This window comes from Canis lupus, chromosome 14 (assembly GCF_011100685.1).
Source record: "Canis lupus familiaris isolate Mischka breed German Shepherd chromosome 14, alternate assembly UU_Cfam_GSD_1.0, whole genome shotgun sequence".
NCBI lineage: Eukaryota > Metazoa > Chordata > Mammalia > Carnivora > Canidae > Canis > Canis lupus.
Window position 1 is genome coordinate 42,079,097 of NC_049235.1, and position 5,728 is coordinate 42,084,824.

The 5,728-nt window shown below is 44.4% G+C and overlaps 1 pseudogene; it reads right to left on the reverse strand.

The window, feature by feature from the left end:
• Positions 1-1,027: 1,027 nt before the first annotated feature.
• LOC100684099 lies at positions 1,028-1,628 on the reverse strand (annotated as a pseudogene).
• Between the last annotated feature and the right edge of the window lie 4,100 nt (positions 1,629-5,728).

The window sequence follows — 5,728 nt, forward strand, 5'->3', positions numbered from 1 at the left end:
TGCCTATAGCCATCTGGGTTGGTTAATGCAAGAGAACAAGCCCCCTCCATTGCTGTAATTGCCTAGGAAGGTAGAAAGTCCCCTTCCCCTGATACATCTTTCCACTTATCTGTCTGTGTGCCACGATCACCACCATCAGAGGCTTCATTAAGTCAAGACAATTGCTCTAGACTGGGATCAGCTGGACTGACTACATAATTTGTGGGACCTAGTGCAAAAGGAAAATGTGGAGCCCCTGGTTCAAAAAATAGGGGAAAAGTGCAATGTGAAACTAAAATAGAGTTTTTTCCTTCTGCTCCAGTCTCTACCTGAACTAGTTATGATATTTTTTATTTGCTATTTAATGCCATGCCAAGTAAAGAAAACAAAATTTTAAACTGTTAGTAGGCTGAGTGAAGTAAGTCAATAGGAGAAGGACAAACATTATTATGTTCTCATTCTTTTGGGGAATATAAATAATAGTGAAAGGGAATATAAGGGAAGGGAGAAGAAATGTGTGGGAAATATCAGAAAGGGAGACAGAACATAAAGACTCCTAACTCTGGGAAACGAACTAGGGGTGGTGGAAGGGGAGGAGGGCGGGGGGTGGGGGTGAATGGGTGACAGGCACTGAGGGGGGCACTTGACGGGATGAGCACTGGGTGTTATTCTGTATGTTGGCAAATTGAACACCAATGAAAAATAAATTTATTATTAAAAAATTAAAAAAATAAAATCTGAATCTGAAAGTGTAAAAAAATAAATAAACTGTTAGTAGGAATTTTGCAATGCCAATTTTAAAGGCAAATAGACGTGCATTTAACTCATCCATGAAATCACCAAAATTATACAATTTGCATTTCATAGCTCATACATGCATATGTATTTTGTTCTTACCAGAACAGTTTAAATCCTGCGGGAAATAAACTCAACTTGCTGCTTCTTTTTTTTTTTTTTTTTTTAATTATTATTGGTTTAAGAAAAAGCCTCAAATCAATACAGCTTTTATTGCATCTTTAAAATATCACAAATAAGTCTGAAAAGTCATCTAGCATCTTGTTATTTCTGTAGCTGGACAGATTATATTTTCTTCATTAGCCTGCTGAACTATTCCTTTTTCAGAAACATAGATACCACCCCAAAATTTTCTGATATACTTGTTTTTAACTGTCCTGGCTTTCTGAATCAAAGCAACTGAGTTGGGATACAAGTTCAATGTCATTTCCTTCAAGAACTAACTCCTCTTTCTGGGCTTGAGATACTGAACAAGTAATACCTGGTCTCACCTGAACACTGAGGATGTATTTTTCACCCAAGAAATTTTGGATTTCAACAAGAGAATCGTTCTCCTGAAGAACAATGTTGATGGGGAAGTGAGCACATACCAACCTCATCTTGTAACGGAAGCCCAGGGTAACAGCCTTGATCATGTTCCCCACATGACTACAGATAGTGTGGACAAGAGCCAGTTCTTTTCTAGTTCCCACCATGTGTCAGCTAGTAGCCTCTTCTTTTTCTTTCCAAGGAGACTGAATTCTACATCGATGCGATTGAAGTCCCTTTGGGGCTCTTCAAATAACAGTGGGTCCCTTCGGAGTGATGACATTTTCTGGAATGTTGGCAGTCTGACTGCTGAGAATGGTCTTCATTCTTGTGATAGATGCCGCAAAGAGCTAAACTCCACTTGCTTCGTGATCACGCACCTTCTACCAACACTGTCTGCCTTCAGCTTACTGAGGAATAAGGAGAGAAAAAGAAACTACGGGCTGGCCTATCCTTCCTTTTCCTTCTACATCATCACGTCCAGGACAAGTGATTTCTAACACAGTTAATAGCAACTTGTCAGTGTTCATTTCTTCATTTTGACAAAAGGACCACGGTTTTGTAAGATCTACATGTGAGGTGGAAATGGATGGGAGAGGGTAGATGGGCTCTTTCTTCATTATCTTTGCAACTTAGATGAGTATCTAAAATTATCCCCAAATAAAAAGTTTATTAAAAAGAGAAAAACTTTTTTTTTTGCATGCATCTTGCCAAGAATTACTAAGTTAAGGGGATCCCTGGGTGGCGCAGCGGTTTGGCGCCTGCCTTTGGCCCAGGGCGTGATCCTGGAGACCCGGGATCGAATCCCACGTCGGGCTCCCGGTGCATGGAGCCTGCTTCTCCCTCTGCCTGTGTCTCTGCCTCCCTCTCTCTCTCTCTGTGACTATCCTAAATAAATAAACATTTAAAAAAATTACTAAGTTAAGAAGAAATTAAGGCATACCAGCAGTATTTATAAAACTTGCCAGGTCAGATTCACCTAGGGTGAATTCCCGTACCCTTGTGTAAAAGATTCTGGTTTATGAGGTCTGCAGCAGGATCAGACCCAGGCCCAGAGTTTTCATAATAAGCACTCACCCTGAGGAGTCTTATCAGACAAGTTTGGGAAATATTGCATTGGAGTACAATGGAATTAGGATAGCTTTAAGAATAAGGTAAATTCAAGGCCACATTCCAGCTATGTGACCTTTTATCTTTATTTTATTTAATTTATTTTTTTTGTACCGCATTTTTCACTTAACACCAGATTGGAATCCTACTTGCCAGTTGTGTGGCCTTTGAGGTACTCACTTAACTGCTTAGAAAATTCATAGTGACAGAGTCATACTATAGAACCACTGTGACATTTAAATGAGGTCCCTGTAAAAATCCCTGCACAGAGCTTGGCATGCCTAGGTTTATGTTATAGTTGACCCAAACACCTTATATTCTGATTTTTTTTTTTCCTCCAGAGGAGAACAGAAGAGGTTAGTACACTGTGACCGTAGTTCTTGAACTAGTTACACCCAGACCCATGACCTTTTTTGCAGAATATTATTAAACCCAGAGAATAGGAAATATGACTTCCTCTTTAAGTTTTCCTTCATCTAGAGATTGTGCTTGCTCATTCATTTTCTAACAGATAATGGAGAGATATTTGCCCTTCACTGTGCCAAATGAGGAGAGTCAGCCTGGACGTTTCCGCAGGCTTCTGCCTGAGGGAAGGTCGCCTGATTGCCTGCACAGAAGCCCCAGGCACAGCTGTGGCATGTGAGCAAAACCCTTCTGTGTGTCCTCCTCCCTTCCAACCCAGCCACCCCAGCTCAGGCCCCAGAACAGCTGGGATGTTGGATGAAATCCCTCCCTTGGCAGAGGACAGGAAGCAGTGTGGGTAAAATATGAACACCACTTAGCGTTGTATTTCATGGGAAATAAAGGGACAGTAAACTCCTTTGGCTGCTTTTTGTGTCTTGACATCCTGAAACTGCTGTCTCTTTGGGATGGAGAGAATCACCCTATCACAGGTCCTGAGATAGTATGCCACAAGCTGCTAGTTCCCTTGTCTCTGACAAAATAATACATTACAATGTTATAATCTGTGGGTATATTAGAAAAAAAAATTTCAAGGCACTGAGAAGATGGCCATGTAGCAGGCATTGGCCAAGAGGCTGATTAGATTAAAAGGGAATGGAGGGATGAGGCTTAAGAGGAAGCATGAGGAGAGGACACAGTTGGGAGTTGAGGGTTGGCCAGAGAGCAAATGGAAGGTCATCCTTTATAAAAGGAGTGGATGTCGCTGGTCTGCTTCTCTCAACATCTCTGATGGCAAAACTTACCCTACACCCCCCTCTGGCTTTCCACCTGTCAGTACACATGGCTGAAGATAGTGGCCCTGAACCCCAGAGCGCTACCTTCTCCCAGCTTCGGCACAACCAAACGACTGTCTGACATTCCAGCTCCCAGAGCAAGAATCTGTCTTGCTTTGTGTCCAGCGTGGATCAGGAGTGAGCCAGCCTCATGGGGTCATGTGAGGTAAGCATGACCTGCGTTTGCAGTCCTTCGTGGGGTGGGGGGAGGGAGGAGCAATTCTCCAAGAAAGGGGCTCGGTCTCACAGAGACCCCAAAGGATATTTAGCACAGGTGGAAAATGACTTGCTGCTAATTCAGAGAATTTTTTTTTCTTTCTTTCTTTTTTTTTTTTTAGCACCTTGGTTATCCTCTTCATAGCTGCTCGGTTCGGCAATTTGTTAGTTCTGCATTACACATTTGGATGTTGGAATCTGGAGGAGAAAGGAAACAAAGTTAAGGAAGTTAGTGATTCTGGCTTTAAAATTATCTGCAGAGGCGCACCTGGGTGGCTCAGTGGTTGAGCATCTGCCTTCGGCTCCAGTCATGATCCTGGGGTCCCGGGATCTAGTCCCACATCGCCCCCCCCCTCCCCCCAAGGAGCCTGCTTCTCCCTCTGAGTCTCTCTGTGTGTCTCTCATAAATACATAAATACAATATTTTTTCAAAAAATTATCTGCAGAGTCTACAGACACACCCAGACTGCTGTCGGTGTTCTCCCTCCCTCCACGCACTTGACATTCAATTCACATCGGGGAAGAAACACACAAGCCCGATTTGGGGCCCGGAGGAGGGCAAGGGCGCCTGTTCCCCCCAAGCGTGGCCTTCCAGGGCACAACTCTCCGAGGGAAACCGCAAACAGGAGAGGCTATAAACTGTGCACAGAGGAAGAAAGGCAGGGTGGAAAGGTTAGAAATGAAAAAGGATCTGATAGCAGGAAAGCTGGTTCAAATTAATGAGACAATGCGAGCCTTGACATTCTTGATGGATGTCAGCGGTTAAGTGCTAGCTGGACCTTCTGAGATTACAGCCTCCATTCAAACCCCAGCCCCGGTGGCAACCTGAAACCCAAGGCCATGGGCGGCCTCGAGCATCTGTGGGCACAGCCCGGATTAGTGCGGTGGCCTTGGGGGACCCTTCCAGGCGGCTGCTTCCTCCCTGTGTACCAGTTACCCCGAAGCCAGGTGTGCTCCGGGGGCGACGACAATACCAAGTAATTAAGATAAAATGTTCTTGGCTGTGTCTGCGGCATATTCCTTTATGCCAAGAACAAAGAGTGAGTTGATGAACTAATTTTTTTTGGTGGGGAAAGCGGCAGCACCTATTATGAAATGAATGCTTGGGATTCTCGTTTGTTTGTTTTTCAATAGCCCCATTATAATTTCAGTTCAGATACTCCAAAGCTCATGCTCCCTAATTTATTATCGCTGCCGCCGTCCTCTGGGATGCAGTAATTGAATTTCACTGGCGTCATTACCATCTCCACAAACAAGCCAGTGCTCTGAGCTCCATCAGTCAAAGCCTGTTCGGGGCCCCACAGGAGCTGTGCCCAGCGTGGATGTCGCTCTGGGCCCACGAAGGCCGGCGGGTGTCCCTGGCCGGGGACACTGGCTGCTGCTCTGTGCAAAGCGGGCTTCCAGCCGCCAGCTCTGCGGGAGCCAGAGTGGGGGGCACTCGCAGGAGAAGAGAGGAAACTCTGGGACTCGGGGACTCCCAAGACATTGCGACCCACATCACCAGATGGAAACCCTACTGCAGCCAAAAATAGACGAGCTTCTGGGAGATGGGCTCTACATACTTGGTCGAGAACCAGGAAATTCCACAAGGAGATGTTAAAATTCCATCTTTAAAAAAACAAACAAACAACCTCCCCCCTCCCAGATGGACAGCCTACATCCTCTTCTTCGGACATCCCAAACAGGAAAGTAAGATCATAAGTTTAGATGCACGTTAGGGCCACATGGATGCCCGGAGACCATCTGAATCCGGTCTCCTTGTTTTATGCTAGAGGCTCAAAAGGGTAAAATGAATTAATGAATTTTTTTTTTTTTTTGGTAAAATGAATTCTTACCTCGATGTGAGAGTTCATATTTTTTTAGAA